The 19,172-nt window shown below is 37.8% G+C and overlaps 2 long non-coding RNA genes across 5 annotated transcripts in view; both read right to left on the reverse strand.

Moving 5' to 3' along the window:
* The window catches only part of LOC106491925 (uncharacterized), a 156,877-nt gene extending 146,213 nt beyond the window's left edge, over nucleotides 1-10,664 (reverse strand). For all 4 annotated transcript variants that reach the window (XR_010884252.1, XR_010884255.1, XR_001293843.2 and 1 more), the window contains exon 1: nucleotides 10,589-10,664. This is a non-coding gene — a long non-coding RNA (uncharacterized lncRNA). The remainder of the gene's footprint in view (nucleotides 1-10,588) is intronic.
* Nucleotides 10,665-11,572: 908 nt separating this feature from the next.
* Nucleotides 11,573-19,172, reverse strand: part of LOC136992183 (uncharacterized) — a 181,526-nt gene continuing 173,926 nt past the window's right edge. The window contains exons 3-4 of the long non-coding RNA XR_010884257.1: nucleotides 17,328-17,438; nucleotides 11,573-11,655 (exon numbers count right to left, since the gene is read on the reverse strand). This is a non-coding gene — a long non-coding RNA (uncharacterized lncRNA). The remainder of the gene's footprint in view (nucleotides 11,656-17,327; nucleotides 17,439-19,172) is intronic.

Below are 19,172 nucleotides of genomic sequence, written 5' to 3' on the forward strand. Positions count from 1 at the left end.
TAAAACAAGAGGAAAGAACCACAGGTTAAAATGACAAAAATAGGAATATAGAGTGATGAACTCAGGAAAGATTACTTTGATGAAGGACCATCTCTCCACAGGGCTGAGCTATAGAGTAAGAAGGAAAAAGGGAGACACTGCAAGAATGAGTTGCCTACAAAAGAAAGAGACAAGAGCAGTTTGGTCAAAGCTAAGAAGACTAAGTGCGCTCAGTCAAGGTTAGGAGCCAGAAGGGTAAAAGGAAGAAATATGTCATGGCCAGGGCTCACCTTAGGATTCCAGTTTTAACACTCACCCTGGTACTTTGGCAGCATTGTTAAATATATTTTAGCCACGCCTAGAAGCCCCAACCATACTGAAGCACTCCTACACTTGGCTAATACAAGCTTTTAAAAATATGTTTATATATTTATTTGTACTTTAAAATGTGAATCTATTTAGACTAAACATGTTTTATTTAATTTCCAGTAAAAACAAAATATATATGTCTCAATACATTAGGGTTTTTCCTAAGTGCCGAGAATCTTTTAGTATTCAGCCATCTCTATAATAAACTCTAATAAAACATTAAAAGGCTACTTTGTAAATGCTTGGACCTAGTATAAGCAGTGAGGACAGAATTTCCTTTTTCTTTTAAACAAAGAAGCAAAGTGTGAGGCCTTCCAAATAATAAAAGAATGTTTATGGCCTCCCTTCTTCTTCCCATAACAATCTTGATGCTGAATAAGAAAAACTTTAGGTCCTCACAGGCACATTTCTTTTAAATATCCCATGTTGAAGAGCCACAGAAACACAAAAGTACTGACTTATTGGGGGCCTTCTGACAAGAAGGTCAAAACAGCTGTTGTATTGGAATAAAGCAGAGAAGCAAGATTTAGGATAGTTGGAAATATACCGTGACATAAATAACAAAGTACATAGGAATTACGAAACCAAAAATTTCACCTTGCTCAGCTCCCTCCTAGTCATACTAAAGTGAAGAAGAACATGTTTTCACTCTCACAGAACAAGCTGTTCATGTGGCTACTCCACCAGATGCAATTCAGAGCAGGTTTCCATTGAAAATGACCTCTTAATAGAAGATGAAAAAAACACCAAGTATGGAAGTGCCTCACCTCTTTCCAGACATCTAGATTTATAGCGCACAGAGTAGCAATCACATGTTCTTAGCATCAGAAAGGCAGAAAGTTTCTGATTAAAGAGGAAACCTGAAAGAGAGCTTTTCCTCATCTACCCAGCACAGAGCAAAGAGGATCACAAGCTCAAAATCTAGTTTTTCCCATCTCCACACCATATTGCAGGTCATCTGGAGCAATTAAAGGAAAGCAAATTAATTACAAACTAGGTCAGATGATAAAAAAACAGGAATCTTCTCTCATCAATCTTCCTAAAAATTGTGACATATTAATAAGCAGATTGTTATTTTGGCAAAATCATTCTAAGTTAACATCTTATGTTTACCAAGGATAATTCTGGGCATATTTTAACTATAGATACTGTTTTAAGGTTTGCAGTCAACAGAGTGGCCTTATGACATGTCTACACTAACAAAACTAGAATGGTAACTCGTCTCTGCTGCTTAAACACCTGTAACAATTGTAGTATAACTCCATCCAAAGAGTGGAATATATAGAGGTAAAAATATCTGTGATCCATTGCTGCACTACGTTTTTTGCTCCTCTAGCCCCCAGTGTTACACTTATGCTCACAGGAGATGATTTGCACATTAATTTTTTCCTGATAGAATTGCTGATAGAAAGCTTTAGCTGGTGAGGAAATGAAGATAGTATGAGTAATCTTTTCATTAAGGCACTCTTTCACAGGTAAATACATGGATGTATGGAAAACTGCTGCCTTCCTTCATAATGGATATGGCTAGTCAACTGTACTGCCATTTGAGTCATCTTTCTCATAGTTTCTTTACTTTTCTCTAGTTTCTCTTTTTTTCTAATTGAATTACATACAATAATGTTTAAAAATCTGTAGCCAAACCACCTCTTTTTTTCACTTTCATCTTTGTAAACAAGGTCTTACATCCATGTTCAAATGAAATTATTTGGTAGTAGTCTAAATGTGGAACAAACCACAGTAGCATTTTCCCCTGTTTTCAGCTAGTGTAGCTAGCAGTCTTATTAAGCAGGCTTGGATACATATTATAGGGAAAAAAAATCAAAAAATACAACTGACATCAAAGAATGGAAATATAATATGGATACGGTTTGGCCCTTGTGATGTATTTTAAATTAAAAATAACCATGCATGTGTCATTTAAACCTGACTAGTACTTCTTAGGGTGGAAACAACTTTTCCTAGGAATAGCCAATGGGAGAAGGGAAAAAATGAACCGTAGCCAACAAAAAGTTGGCTTTCTTAAGACCTATTAATAAGAGATCTGGTGAGAAGGGCATTTGTCTGCACAACTGGGTAAATATGAAGTATTTCTATCATTAATTTTTTCACACAGTAAATCACTAAAACATAAACCAATATCAGAAAAATACTCTGAAGCCAACACATCCCTGGTCCAAAATTAGTTGGTAAAAATAACTTAATAATTATAAATATGTTTATGTTCTAGTTCAGAACCTAGTTTTAAAATGCTCCAGAAAGGCAACAGCCATAAATACTGCATGAACTGCCAACTGAAACAAGCATGTAATAACATTGCAAAATTACATTATCTGACACATTTCAAAAGCTTATTCAGGTGCTTATTTAAGCCCATAAAACCTGTAGGGAAATAAAGACAGGATGACAGTTCAGTCGGCTAACCATAACATTTTCCTAGTGAAACTGCATAGCAACATACTAGATGGTGGAAAAAAAATTCAGCAGTAAAAACAAATGTCAATAAACTACATGCTTCTGTGGAAAAAAAATGCAGCTACTAATAAGGTAACATCAGCACATTACAAAGGCATGACAGTCTCAAAAGGAGTTTACAGTGTCAAGCATGTGCAGTCAAAATATCATGAAGCATCTTCACTGCACTCCAGAAATGAGAAAACAAGGCAGTTTATACCACATGCTGTGTGAAATCTGCCTCTCAGATCCTTCTGCCAATATATACACTTTGGAGGAAACCACCAAACTTTTCATTATTCTATGAACAAGCGGACAACAAGAATGTCTCAATGTCAGAACTTTTCATAGAAGAAATAAATATTCATCAGCACATCTTAACTTAGTCATCAGTTCACACTGGAATGAGGCATGCCATTCAATCTAGCATGACTTCTCATTCAAAAAAACAAACTAGAAGGCACAATCTGGTTGCCACAAAAGGTCTCGTCATACCTAACTGAAATTCTTTCAGTATCAGAAACACCATGACAGACTAGCTCTTTCCCCATGAACCAAAGGCCCGGTTCTTCTGCAAGTTAATTCTGATCAGACAACACAGGGAAAGTGATGTTTAAAGCAAGATCAGACTGGTGGTCAGGGAGAAATTTGTTGCTACACTGTGTGAATTTAAATGAAAAAAACTGTTATGATCCTTAGTATCGCAAAGGGAACAGATAAGACAATGTTATTCAAAAGACAAAGTACCAAGTCACAAAATTGCAGTCACCTGTTTTCCATAGCTTGGTAACAGTCATCCACAGATTCTTTTCACATCCCAAAGTGCCATTGAAGTTTCGGTACTAAAAGGATCATCAGATCAAAACTCAGATGCTAAATGATTCACAGTTGGAAAAATGCAAGTAGAATAAGCACTTAAGAGTCTGGAAATTTATTCTTCCATGCTCTCCCAAATGTGCAACATGCCTTCCCCAAGCCATTATTTATGCATTATATAATAACCTAGGAGTAACATCTGTTGCCTTGACTAAGAAAAAATAAGACAGCAGAGAAACCAGAAAGCGATAAAAGTTAACTGTCTTTGACGTTCTCTGGACGTTAAAAACGGCAGTATGATCTCTCCAATGCAGTCCTCCTCTCTGTGCTCTTTATAGTCACCTTTAGTTCATTTTTGAATCTCACTCATATCACGTCTTTCAGCAGTGCCTGCTCCTGAAACTCAGCACAAACAGCTTAGTTACCTGCACCACTTCAGTGGAGCTCACAGCAGTACTGATGCCTTAGGTTGTAAGTTGTCTAGCTGTGAACCTCTGACCTGTTCCTAGAAAAACCTGGCACATTTCTGAATATATAAACACAGTGTTTTCATCTAAATTCTTCCTTCCAAAGAGACACATTATACAACCATCCTAGAGTATAGCAAACACCATTTTCATATATCCTTATAAACACCTGTTTGCCATTAGTCAAGAGTTTTCAGTTTAGAGCAAAAGAATATTTACTCGTAAAAGACAAAGAAAACAGTCTGTAGGAAATATTTTATTTTTGTTCTGTTAATCAATTATTGCAAATAATAATGTGCTTATCTGGATGAAAGAAACAGAAGAACCAAATTTTCTTCATGCCATTATACCAAGAAAAGCATAAACATGAGCTTTTCCACTTCTCACTGAAGCTCAACAAGACCTCTGACAACAAAACCAGCTTATGAAATCCCTGCCCACAGATGTTCACCCCCAGTGTTGCACTGCAGTTAGTTATGTCAGCTGTGCCAACTTACAGTGGTATAATCTGCCTTTAAACTAACACTAAATAAAAGGACAGAGGGGATATTTAACCTGGTTACCAGTGCAGGCCCACAGAACAGGTGAACAGGCGCATCCACCTGGATGGCAACCTGCAGTACCTGGCTGTGGGAAAAGAAAGGAGAGAAAAACTCTGACACCAGTGTCACAAATTCAGCTACTGCCTTTGTTACGGCACCAGCGAGCTCCAAGAGCCGCGGCCTCCAAAAGCCTCCAAAAGGTTTCCTAAAAGCAGCCGTCTCTGCTCTAGATGAATTACGCAACAGAATTGCACCCCAGCCTCTGTAAAGGATTGTATTATCGGTCACTTAACAGTATGGTAGCTCTGGGCCTGCTGGCTAAAGAAAGTCTATCCATGACACTGTAAACCCAAAACAAGCTGAAACGCTAAAAGCCAGTAGCTGAAGTCCCTCTTCTCCTGTCTCTATTCATACGAGTCACAGACTAAATCACTCTTTCCAAGCGCCATTTACTGACTGGCTTGCAGAGACACCCTTTCTTTTAGCAACGAACCAAAATGGCTAAGACTTAAAGGCCCACAAGTCCGTTTGAGCAATACCTGGAGCCAAACCTGTCCCCACGGAAGGCACGGGAGAACAGACTGAGCTGAGGCAGTCTTCAGCTGAAAACCCGGGGCTGCAAGCCCCTGTCCAACACCCCTGCCCTCCTTGGCCACAACACAGTGGAGATTATTTTAGATAAGAATGAGAGGAGAGGAAAGAGAACATCTGAACAAGGAAGGAAGAAAGCAAAAGCACTTCCTGCTCTGGAGGAATATAGAGAAGAATTTGCTTTTGGATATAAACAGCGCTGATCAAATAGATAACCTTGGTAGTTACACTCTTGGACAAAAACACTCACAAATTCCTCATACAGATAGCACAGCTAAGCCCACAATGTTCTGTTTATCATATGTTTAAAGACCTAGAAGTCTTAATTACAATACACCTCAAATGATATGCAACTGTTACAGAAACACAGTCACATCTCTTAATGGAAATAACTCTCCATTTTCTGCCAGCACCACATGACATCAGTGTTGAAGTGAACAAGTACCAGCCTGTGCCACCTTTCCTTTGGCATTCATTTGTTTTCTCACACTCCCAAAGATAGAAGCGATGACATAAAGACTAAATATGAATTACAAGGCAAGTCAGCAAGAATACTAGATTGGAAAAAGCACATGAAGAGGCACGTAGGTCCTGATTTTTAAACTCCCACCTCAAGCTCACTAACTTTAGTTAAGCTTAATTCCAGTAAATAAAAACCCTGAAAATGGAGAAAGTGTTTTTTGGGTAAAGAGCTTTAAAGTAGGATTCTCATTCAATATTATTTTTATAAAGTGAATGTTCAACATGTCTTCAGAAGGAAAACAGGGGATTTAAAAGTTGTACAGAAATCATATTTTATGAAAATATTAAATGCTAAGTACAGTGCTGCTATTCTTGTTCCTTTCAGATGTCAAGAATGAATGAATGTCATTATTCATTTTTTCAAAATCTGCCCTGACTACTAATAAATCTGTAAATGGCTATGATCATTCTCTATTCAAGTGAATGTCAGCAAACATAATTAAGAATTCTAGATGTAAATAAAATATTAATTCTAGATTTAAGAAAGTTCTTCCTTAAAAGAGAGTAGATGTATAGCTAAATGGAATTACAGACGTAGTACTGCCAAAAATTCCTTACCTCTTATCCACTCCCCTACCCACATGAGAACTCCTGATCTTTGCAGAGAAAAAGAATTACAGATATTAGGCCTATTTTTCTCCCTGGGAGTAAAGAGTGCAAGTCTGCAACCATATTATTGTTTCAGCTTTGAGCAATAACATGGTTTTGGAAGTGAATCCCCTTATCATCCACATGTACCAAGCTTTGCTTCAGTCTGTTCTTCTGATGAACTTGAGCTTTCCCTTCTGATGAAACCAAACTGGAAGCCCCCCAACAGAAGCGGTACCACACGCATTCCCGACATGACTGGGAACACAAGTGTACAAACCAATGGCTCATCCTTTGGGTAGCTTCAGACCACAAGGGGTAAGGAAATTTTTTCTTGGGGACCAGGCAAAACCCTCAATATCACATATTAGGCAGATGAAGAGGCCTCGGCATCTCTTACTTCAAACTACTTCTCCACTCCTCTTGCCCCAAATTACTTGTTAATGTAGACCTAGCTGGATCCATCCATATTTGAGGAAAACCATCTAAGGTATGTAGTCTACTGACTTCTGACTCTGAAATAAAGAGAAGTGGTGTCATGTCTGCTTTCTATTTATCAGAGTTACTATCGTAGGATGGACAGAAGGGAGCTAGCAAGGGAAGGGAAGAGAGAAAAAAAAACAATAAAACCATTGTGCCATTGTATCTCAATGCATGATTAGATGCTGAAAATTAATGTTCTACTTCTGTTTCAAAGTGTCCAGTGTCCTCCTCACAGGAAGAATTAGCAAAGATTGATTTCTTTATACTTACTATTTCAGACAGATTCTTTGGGAAATGATTTAGCATAGCTTACAGATTGACTAAATACTTCCTCTTGGAATAATAAAGCTGTTTCAAGGTGCAAATAATGTCTCTTTCCTAGCAAAGCGAAAATAAAATATGTACATATGCATTTGGCTTTCATGTATTTGGCTGCCATGTGGTTTCATGACAGTTGCAAACCACATGAACCACGTTAAATCTCGATCCTTTACAGGATACATAGCAATGAAAATGGAATCTCATTTTCTGTTCTTTGATCATATAACTGACATTCATCTTTTTACCAAAGTAATCTTCTAAAATTGCTAAATATCGCTTTCAGAAGTCATTTCAAATACTTGAGAGTTTATGTGCACTAATGCCTTTAGTTAGAATTTCCCAGGAGTGAAACAAACAAAATTTAGCCTTAAGAAACCAAAGGGGGGGGGGGGGGGGGAACAATTAAATGTCAAGCACCAGAAACAAATATTTGCTGAAGTCAGGGAAAAGCAACTCAGTGTTAACAAAATTTATTACATAAAAAGTCAATAAAGACTTCTACAATACCCTTGCTTGAAAAGAACTTTTCTTCTAATATAGAGCCATCAGATTAAGTAGAATTCCCCCAGAGTAATTCATTGTTCAAACTATAGCAGGATCAAAATCTGGTAAAAATAACACTGAGAATTACATTGTCTTGGTTCCACATTGGTGATGCACAAAGCAGACTGCTATTCCCACAGAGTTTCTCAGTGATTTCAGTTCTACTCTTTCCCCACAAGGACCACAACTCCGGCTGGAAGCTGCATATGAATCTATAATCAAGATTCCTAGACTGAAGCTAAGAGCTGGAAATACAAGACTCACAGAATTCATCTCTCAAAAGTCTTCTAAGAGCACACACCCAGTATTTTAATTACAAGAAATAATAAAAGGCAAAAATGAAGATCTCCGCTATCCTCTTATTCCCATAGCCTGGTCAAAGCATCTGAGCAGAACATGCTCACGTGTAACTTTGAACAGTGGAAAAGCTCCCAGTAAAATTCTCATAAATTTCTAAGGCATGTGAGTATCCTATTTATAGATGTTGTATTCTCATACAAAAAAATCATTTCTCTCCTATAGATATCAAGACAATCTAGAATTAGCTTAGTTACTGCAGTTACTGTAGAGATACTAAAACATTCAAGACTTAAGTTAAAAGCCAACTGCCAGAGAAGCTTCAAGTGAAAACATCTAAACCGCATCATATTCTGAAGAAAGTAGTATAGCACATTCTTTGAAGCATTATTTTAGATCAAATCTATAGTAAGCTAGGACTTATGGAGATTTGTTCATAGCATGCATATGTATAACATCCTAATCCATTCATTTTAGAGCACAGAACTTTCAGTAAAACACCTATTTTTTTCCATTTGTGCTTTCCCTAGTTTTCTTCTGAACATTCTTGCCACTGTGGATGTTTTTTCTGCTTTTTTTCAGACACCAGTACATTTATCATGATTTAAAGGTGACACCCTCTCAAACTTTTTTCCACCTACAACAATTTCAGGTTAGAATTGTAGCTGTTTCACCCTCTTGCCACCAAGAACACATTTACAGAGACCCAGCTGCTTTAACAGGACCCTTTGTGCATTAGCATAAAGACATACGTAATCAGGGCCAGCCTTCAAGCTCTTTGAAATGTATATTCCAAAATCCAGTGTTTTTAACAACAAAATTTATCACTCATAAAAAAAAACATGGAATAATATCACAGATGTTTAAATTCCAATGTTGCTATGTAGAGGAAATTTTTAGTGTTTTTCTATTATATTTCCAGTCACAGAAAACCTACATTTTAATTCCAAGCTCACTAAGAACCCAAAACAAACTTAGACTTGTAATAAGCCTTTTTCTCTTAGCCAACAATATCTTAACCAAACTTTCCATTTCCTTTGTTTACAAAGTTCCTTCTAACTCCCATGTTACCACCATTCAGCACAGATTCTGAGAACACCATTCATCTAGAAAATTACTACTAAATGGGGTAGAAAATGTCATGATCTGCAACAAAACTGCCACTGACCACAGGCCCCCATGCCTTCTTCTACATTGTACGTACACAAATAAGTGACAAAACTGACACTGAAGAGATATGGGACTGCAAATCCATCTCATTTTGGCTCTTTTTTTGCTGCTTTTCTCCACTAAAATCTCAATTGTGTCTTCCTTTGGGCAGGCTAGAAAAAAAAAAGTCTTTAAAAAACCTAGTATAAAAAGCATGTGTTTGTGAAAAATGCTAGAACAGTGAAAATGTGAAAAGAAAACATGTTTATCCCCAGAAAAGGTTCTACAGCAATGTCTCAACTGCCAGCAAATCTCAATCCTTATCTGAAGGAACTGCTTTAGAGGCACAAGTGGATAGTTGTCTCCATGCCCATTCGCTCCTTGTTAAAGTTGCCAAATTTGCCTCTTTACACAAAGGAGCACAAACCCAGTATTTGCTAGTTTTTCTAATTCAGTTATACAGCTCAGCTATGCAAAGCAGCAGAAAAATTCAATACACATTCTGGATTAAAAACGAAAAAGCTGCAAAACCAAAAATTAAATCTAAAACAGTTCCTTTTAACAGAGTATGAGATATATATGGCGTATTTTTCTTCTTAGCACTCCAGAAAACACACACTGTAAGGCATCTACTGGTGTGCTGGGGAGCTTTCTGCCCTCCCCAGCCTGCAGGATCGCTATGTAGGAACACCATAGTCACCAGTGCAGCCGCCTCTGTCAACACTCAGGACAATTCCTGAGGTAATTCAGGTAGTCCTACATCCTCTAGCTGTGGCTTTCACCCAGCCATCAAATCTGCCTATTTGTACCTGGCACAAGCCATTGTAAGTGAAATAAATGACACGGAATCATGTGGCTTCTTGTGCATTGCAACAGAAGTAGCAGATTGCAAGTATAAAACTTGCTTTTCAGAAGATGTTGCAATTGCCAAAATGCTATCAGCTGTTCTAGGCTTACTGAGGAAAGACAGGAAGGGCTGTTACAGACTGCAATACAAGTTTATTAGAGAAATCAGTGAGCCAATGCTAATTTGAATTATATATCCATGAGCCTTTCCCCCCTGCCCTAACTTCGGTCCCCTGTTCCATATGTCTGAACATGGGTGCCTTGTCCAAAGATTATAGTCATTTGTGAAATTCTGTCTTAAGTTTCGCCTCAGTGCAAGGAACCATCGCTTTTCATACAGCTTTTCAGACAAGGCTTCTCAGAAGTTTGTAAATCTACTGCAGGAAATCGTCTTTTCGTTAGAAATTATTACAAGTTGAAAGCTGGAAGGAAACAACTGTCCTGCATTCCTGGCCTGTTCACACAACTAGGAGTCAGGAAAGCTTTAAAGAAAAATCAAGGCCATGACTGTAATCCTTTTAGGAGAGCTTAGAAGCACTTCTTTTTCTACTCACCACCACCCTAAATTTTATATTTTCTAGACAGCATTACAGAAAACATAAGTGAAGTTAATCAACTTACTTCATGTGAAAGGGAAACAGGAAGAGATGTGGGTGTCCCAGGGGCTCAGTGCCTCTTCACGCTTAGAAACACTTCTTTGACACACTGTACTTTGACCTGCTGTATCCTATTTTGGAGCAGTGGCAGAGGTATAATCTAACTCTGAGAAGGAGAAGGATTAATGTGGTTATAAAAATCAGGCAGGACAAGACCTAACAGAAAGGACAGATTATGCCACAGCTGAATAAAATAGAATTCTTGCACTTTTTGAGGCTAGTAGCTGTCAAAAATGAGATATTGAACTAGAGGGAGTTAGCTTGCCATTGTGGCAGTTCTAATGTTCCCACGCTCCTAAAAAGAAATACATGTTGTATTTCCTTCTATAAATCCTAAATGCTGTTTCAAATACTAGGCCTTTCGCTGCAGATAAGAATGCAAGTGTTAAAAAGTATAGCTGTCTCTAAATAAAAAGCTGAAATTGAAAGAAATATCTTTGCCAAAATATAATATCTACCTCTGAACTGTTTCTTTAATTTCATATCTGGCTTCTTTTTAATCAAAACAATCTCTTCCCCCCATTAAAAGCCACTTTGGCTTAGATCTGCAGAAAACCCAAAGCACAAGATCCAAGCTGGAGCTGTTACTTGAAAAAAATGCCATTTCATGAACATAGAGGCTACATTGTCACCACAGTATGGCATTCGTCATATTAAATGTCATTAATCTGTGAGGTAATAAGACTCTATATGCTGCCTTTTCCTCAGGAATTAAGAGTCTTCATGCCAAACCATAGAGCTTTTCCTGTCTTCCAAAAAGTAGCAATCCAGCAGCATGATTGCCTCTTTGTTACAAGTAACAAAACTAATAGGGCTTATGGCTCTAATTGCGGTCTATTTTGAAAGCCTTTCACAGAGGGCACAGATTTTTACAGTGGTATTAGCCAGCGATGCTTTACAATGACATTAACAAATGTAACTGTTCACTTACCAAAAGTAGGCTGCAAGGCGCTGTTTTAATTCCGTCCACGTAGACAATACTTCACCCCCAGAGCATGACAGGGTGCTTCTAACAATGGGATCAGTTGCTTCCTGTTTTTATAAAGTGGAGGTTTTTTCTTTGTTACTGTGGCATTAAAACGATGACAGGAAGAAAGGGGAAGGCATATACATGATTTAGGGATAGGCCCTGCCAACATCCAGAATCACTTCAAATTTAATTAGCACTGCTTCCTGTTCCTAAGGTTTCAGGGCTTCATGTCTAACTGAGCTAAACAGAAAGAGCTCTCCAATTAAAGCCTGGGGAGTGTAGGCTTTACCTTCAAAGAAATGCCAGATTTTCATACCTTTTCCATACCAGATTTTCATGCTTTTGTTTATTGTGCTTAGGCTTATGGTAAATAAGCATTTCTGATTTTGGTGGCATTTCACTAGGAAAAACTGGTGAAACTCATCCTCAGATCTCCACCACGCAAACAAGGAGCTTCAGACACATTATGAAGTTCCTCAAAGATGCTGCAATCTGCCCCTGCTTTGAAAACTGAAGGACCTGTAATCTATATTTGAGACATTTCACTCCTTATGGGTGTATTCACTCTAGAATGTCAAAATATATCTTTTAATGAAAACTCCAGTTGCAGAGCACTGCACTACTGAGTTACATTGTGGCTTAAGGCTACAATAATCTTTGGCCTTGATAGGATCAGTAACCAAAACTAAATATTAAACACTTGAGCATGAAAAATAGTGTCCATTTCAGGAGTCATTTTTACAGCCCAAGGCAGTATTCAGCATACCTGTATCCTGCTCTAGAATTTTTTGTTCTGTTTCAGTTTTGCTTTCTTTTGTTCCATTCACAGAGCAAAATTCCATGTGGATGTACTCTGCTCTTTCTTGAGGAAAGCAAATATATTTTTAATTAATTTAGCAAATTATTCACATTGCTGTGGCAGAAATAACCTCTGTACTAATACTAAGTTCAGTAGTCCTTTCAGGGCAGCAGTTAACACCTCTTCTCACTGCCAGAAATTTCCTCATGGTGACTTGGAACAGAGTCTTTTCATTTCACAGTGAGATAAGCAGTTCTAATTCCCTCTCTGTTGGAGCAAGAAGACAGTACTTTAGCCCAGAAAAAAAAAAGACAAATACCAAAAAATTATTATGTGAAAAACTAACTGCAAAACAATAAATTCCTTTTTTGAAATGGAAAAGAGTCCACAGAGTAAAAGGAAATAGAGAAAAACATGTGAGAAAATCAGGGTGGAGAAGCAAGAGTGTGAGTAAGCACCGGGAGCCAGGGGGAATAGATAAGAAGGTTATGGTCCAGAGGGAAAGATAGAAATAATATGCCATAATTCAACTCCAGCTCCAGATGGACAGAAATGAAAGACAGGAAGATATCAAAGTAAGGGTGGGGGGATAGAGATTATTTTACTTTAAACATTATATACAGTTTATTAGAAAAAATAAATGATAGTCTGCAGTTAAAGAAACATCAGCTGCAATGTTCATCTGCTATGGCTCAGCTTTGCCCTTGTGTATTTTAACAATTTTAATTAAAATGTTACATAATTTTAAGTAATTTTTGCTAATATTTTTCTGTTCCAGTTTCGGGCACTTGGAGAACATGGGATCGATCTCCTTCTTACTCAGACCTTTAAAACAATCAGAAAGTTCCATACAGTATATACTATCAAAAGGCCAAAGCCATAAAACTTGTGACTCCCTTATACAACATGAACACAGAACCAGAAAGTATACTGTAGGGAACAATCCTGCACTGGCAAGAAGATAGACTAGATGACTTAACAGGTCTTTCCTATCAATTTCTATGAAGTTATGAGTGCAGTATTTGACCTTTTCTCATAAAGCATATGTCTGCAGCTACATGGATAGTTTGAAGAGCTTTCAAGGCTTTCAAATATCCAAGGACACAAGAGATGGCTGTATCATTTGACCATTTGACATTGTCCCCTGCTGCAGGACAAGAAGATTCTCCTCCCATGCTTTTTAAAAAAAGAAAAAATCACGGATCATATATGTCTCCATACTCAGGCATGTGTAGGATTTGACTCCCCTCTAAAAGGGACAGAAAGAAACTGAGGCAAAACCATGCCTCCTAGCCTGATCTGCATTGGTTTCTTCAGCTGCTGAGCCACAGCAAACCAAGCTGGTTGTTCCATGTAAAGGAAAACAGAACATCACTACAGAACATGGTACATCTAGAGGTTAGAGGATGCCTCTCCTTCTCAATCCATTTGAGTAATTTTGTACATTTATGCAAGTCAGAAGGATACTTTCCCAGACTGTAAATCTAGTCCTGTACATCTTATTCATATAAGTCTGGACAATTCTAACATCTAAAAGCAATTTCTCATTTATAGTGTTTGCTGCACTCTGACTTTTCGGGGATGCGTACTGCTGTTGCCTCCTGAACACCTGTAGAAAGTGAAGGATGAACAGTTGTACAAATATGCTCATGGGATAGTTCCACCAAAAAGGTTCACTTCTCACTTGCTTCTGTCACACTGAATCAACAGAAAATGTGACTTCCAATAGGCATGAACCGCAGACCAGAAATACCAAATAGTGAACAGCTGAACTGATTTATTCCTGATGGAATTTGGTCAGGTGGAAATATTTCACTGATAAGATCACATTCACCTATACATACCAAGTAGCTAGACTGAACCCAACAGAATGAAACTCAGTCTGTTCATTGGGAGCATACAAGCAGAGCAAAGAACATAATTTGTCAAATTATTGTCTTTGATATTTCACCTAGAGCCACAACCACTCACATCTTGGTTCTTTTTGGAATTGTCTCCTTCCATTAAGATAAATTTTCCCTAACAGCCTCTATCATGGAATTATTTTGCCCTCACACTCCATGACTCAACTCCCCCACATCCTGAAAGCAAAATAGCTGTCTACGCCCAAACTCCTTTACTGATCCAGCAGAACTACTGAAAGCGCGTCCGAAATTCTTGTTGTTGTTTTATTTGGAGACCTAGGGAAGTTTATGGAATAAGACATCCTCAGCTTGAGCCTCCAGGGGCACAATACTGATTCCTTCTAACCACAGCAAGTCACAAAATATCTTACATGAGCAATTCTTGGTGGATCAGCTGCCTTGCCAAGTAAGCAGAGAGGAGATTAAATTAAATAATAGAACTCAAAATATAAAATTTCCTCCACTGCTCCATGATCTTTTCCTCACCAGTTGCAAGTGAAAGGAGAAAGATGATTCCCCCACAGACTGCTCTTTGAGGGCTGGGTATGCAGCTGGCAGGTACTCAAGGCTATATTTAAAAGCATAGTGGAGATCAGGGAGAACTGGGTTGGGGGGTCAGGGGAGGCTGCTGAGAAGGAAAGGCCTGCAAAATGGCTTTGCAATACAGAAAGTGGTTTTCTTTTCTTTTTTTTTCCCCTGGTAAAATGGGGGGATGGGGAAGGATGGAGGAAGAGAAGGGCTTTACAGCTCTTTCCAAGCAACAAAAAATTAAGATATGTGGAATCTAAAGACAAGAAATCTTTGAAAACACTAGGTTCTGATAATCTCTCCCTCAGTAGTGGATGGACATGCTCTGTCCTGCCTCTACAAACGTAACTACTAGGTGAACAGAAAAAAAAGGAATAAAGGGATTTTCCCCCTTGGAAAATGGATCTGCTCAGTATGCATTTTGAGTATGTCCAGCACGGATTTACTGAGGTTCTGCAAGTGGTTTGATACTTATTGTTTAGAACTAGAACTCTTTTACATAAAAGAGCATGCCTATCAGTTTTCTAACACCTGATAAATCTCTAGCAAATATGTTCATTAAGAAGGCCAAGGGTAACTCAAAGAGAGACTGGTACTTCACTGTTCAATATATTGCTAGGATAGGAATTTTTTCTTTGTAACTGAAGTTCAGTGAAGATGCCGTGTTACTCATGTGATATGTAAAAAAACATATTTCCTGGCTACCTAGCAGACCATACTGCCTTTATTAGAGATTATTCCTCTGACAATATCATTTTTTCACTTATTTAACCTGCTTTTTGGAGAGTTACCTAAAGTGCATAAAGATTACTTAAAATGTGGTTCAGTATATGTCCCTCTCATAACTGTTACTTTATTTCCCCAAGAGATAGCTGAGGGGAATGTTAAACTTAATGTAGTATACTATATGTACTATGGCAAAATGAACAGTATAATAATTAAGAAAGCCTTTATATTGTAACAGAATCTTAAAGTGGTCTCAAAAGGACTGGAAGAATGCCAGAAACCCTTCTAGTGAACAAGGTTGTCTTTAATAAAAATTTATTTAAAGTTTGCCAAATTAGTCATACGCCTATTCCTGCTTGTTTAAACCAGCTGAGAATTAAAAAGTGAGAGGGGAAAAAAAAATTTGGAACAAATAATCAGAATAGCTTTTCAACATCAGAAATATGTTCTAGTTACCTGACTGCCAGGCAGGTTTGCACATACCAGTGGCCTTTATTCCCAACCATACTGTCTTTCTGAACCATTTGTTTCATTTTCCTTCCTTTGATTTCTCATCTGTAAACAACATCACTGAATTATGTTACCTCCTTGACAGACTGTTGTTAAGATTAATCAGTTAATGTCTGGGAAGTATTAGAAAGATAAAAGGCAGTATAAAAAGTGCCAGCTAGCATCTGAGAACTCCAAAGCGTCAACAGATCCTTCTTATCATAGATCCAAGAAACAGAATAGTAATTTTGTAAGAAATAACATGTGGGAATTTCAAGGGAAAAAAAATCAACAAGGATAGAGGAGAAGAGCCTGAAAACTCTTGATTCTTAATTTACGGAAGCTCTGGACATTGGCTTGGGTTCTCACTAAAGCTAGAAGAAGCAGAAATTCTGCCAAATGTATAATGTAATATAAAAAATATTTTAGAATAGAAGTCTTCCTTTCCACAAAATGGATTTTCCAAACTCCTTATTGTGCTCTTCTCACTTCTTCATTACAGCTTTTTGTGTTGCTTGTTTATAAAACTGGTTTTCTTTTTACCTTCCCTCTTACTCCAGTCATCACAATTCATCTGGCCTATCTGTTGTATTCCAATGTCCTATATCAAGATTAAATCCAGATGAAACTTCCAGCCAGAACAGAAACAAATCCCTCATGCATTGGGCCTGTCTGCCCAGAGATGTAATGAGATCGAAAATAATAATCCTATAATTTCACTATTGCTCTAGAAAGTTAGTTCCTTCCTTTGGGAGAATCTTCCTTTGGACTGGAGTTCCATGGATGGGACTTTCACGTTGTGTCTTTATTCACCCAAATAACAGCACATGAAGGAGACACAACCTCAAAGACAATGAGGAATGATAGGCAGTCTCCCTTAACAACAAGTGAGAGGCCAAGCATCCATTGCATGACAGGGACATAAAAAGGACTATAACAACAAGCCAGTATGACTGTCGCACCAGGAGCTCTGTCTTCCAAAACACAAAAGCAGGGGAGCACCAGGACGCGCACACACAGCATTGTAATTCCTGCAAATTCACTGCCAGTCTTGCAGGTTTTGATGTTTTCCTTAATTCTCCAGATTGCTGTGGTCAGGTGATTTTTTTTATTTCAGACAGCAAAATTTCCCACTTGTGGACGCATGGTGAATGATTCTGGAACATGAATTCCAACCAGCCAAAAAAATCAAAGGTACAAAGTTTAGTATTTTTAATGTAGTGTTTTTCATGGCTATATGGTATACACAGATATGTATACACACGTACAAACCTGCACACAAACTTACCAATCTCACAAAGGCAAAGGAAGTGCTTTCTTTCTCTCCTCAAGCACGTCAGGATGAAAGATGAGAACAGCCAAGAAACAGCACCTTCTGCTTTTTCACTGTAGCCTCAGTCTAATTTAATGAAACACAGAAACAATTGATACCTTCTGATTGCATATCCTTTCAGTAATTACCAGACAGAAAGATGCATTTCAGGACAATGAAGAAATGGAAAGCTAGAAATTGATCTCAAAAAAATCAGCCATCATATCTGTCTGTTTTGCCATCTCGGCAAGGAAGAGGGGTGAGTTGTTGGGTTTTTTTAATGGAAAGAAATGAGAAAGCAGTAAGAAAATTCTAGAAAATTTGTCCCAGAAACATTCCAAACAAGACTAGCAAACATATGGGGTTTTTTTCTTTTACTAATGCCATGGGGAGAAAACAGCTGGCCTTCATAGCCATATACTCATATTTCTAATAGTAAATAGGCACTGGTAAATGAAAAGCATCTTTAGCACAAGGTGATAGTTAAAAACTTACTTGGGGATCTTTTGATTTTCTTCCATTAATGTAAGAGTACAAGAAAAAAAGAGAGCATTCCTGTCCACAGATATAGATGAATTATACACAAGCACACTTTAAATCCATTTAAAATATTCAGCATTCCTTTTTGTATACTGGTGATTGATTCACCAGAATGCAGCACATTACTAAATTCAGAACCTTATTGACATCCAAATGTATTATCACAATACCAGATACTTTTGCCAACAGAATGCATAATCTGACAAAAAAACTAGACTTGTTTAAAAAGGTATCATTTCCTTGAGATCACTGGCATCATTTAGGCTATCCCCTGCTCCATGCCTTTTTCTTTTTAGAAAACCACAGCTCTTGTCAACCTTTGCATGACTTTACATGATACATATTTAACAGGGTTATGGTCAACCAAATCGCCTTTTCTGCTTCTTTAAATAATGATAAATTCAATTTCTATCTTTCCTGCAGACTTTTCAATACGTAACAAACATCTACATATCAAAGGCTTAAAGAATTCAGCATCTTCTAACACATTTGCCTGAGTGATGCCCTTGAAAATACTGGATAGTATTATGTAATTTTAGCAGCTGCTGCTCAGCATCTTGCACCAGTAGCCACTGGAATCAAGTATATGCCTGCACCATTCTTACTGGGAACTGGCCTATTCAAGGTCTTCCTAAATGTAGACCAGAAATCCACTGAACATTTTTGCTGCTTCGTACTAGATAATTTTGTCCTGTTTAGTAACCAACCACTGCCATTCCTCCCTTGAATGAAAAAGACCTCACTGGATGAGATCTTTTGCTCATATTAACCAGATGAACTAAAATGAAATACTTCAAGAAACTTCAATAAACTAAAATGGAATATTTCAGAAAGTAGCTCTTCTCATTCAGAAAAGAAGAGTGAATAATTCCACTTCCTAAGCAACCAATGGCACTCACCAGGCATCCTTTCAGCACAAGATTTAAAGCAAATCAATATACTGATAGTATAGCACAAAATGACATATTCTTTATGGAAAACGCATGCTCATTTGTACAGATAGATGCACTAAATTTAGCTATAAGGATGTTCTGCTGTTTTCCCACCAGTGCATCTGTGACAGAAGTAAAGAAAGAACGAACTGTGATCTTTGAGGAGAAAGCGACAAACATGACCAAGCGACGGTCTTCCATCGTTAGCTCCGGAGGCATAATTACCCAGGAGGAGAAAAATCTGGAATTCATAAAAAGTATTAGCTACCAAATATGTGACCACAGAAATTGCCAACACCAACTATTTGACCACAGAATCCAGGATACTTTAACCACAGCCGTTCCCAAT

The sequence above is a fragment of the Apteryx mantelli genome, chromosome 5 (genome assembly GCF_036417845.1).
Source record: "Apteryx mantelli isolate bAptMan1 chromosome 5, bAptMan1.hap1, whole genome shotgun sequence".
NCBI lineage: Eukaryota > Metazoa > Chordata > Aves > Apterygiformes > Apterygidae > Apteryx > Apteryx mantelli.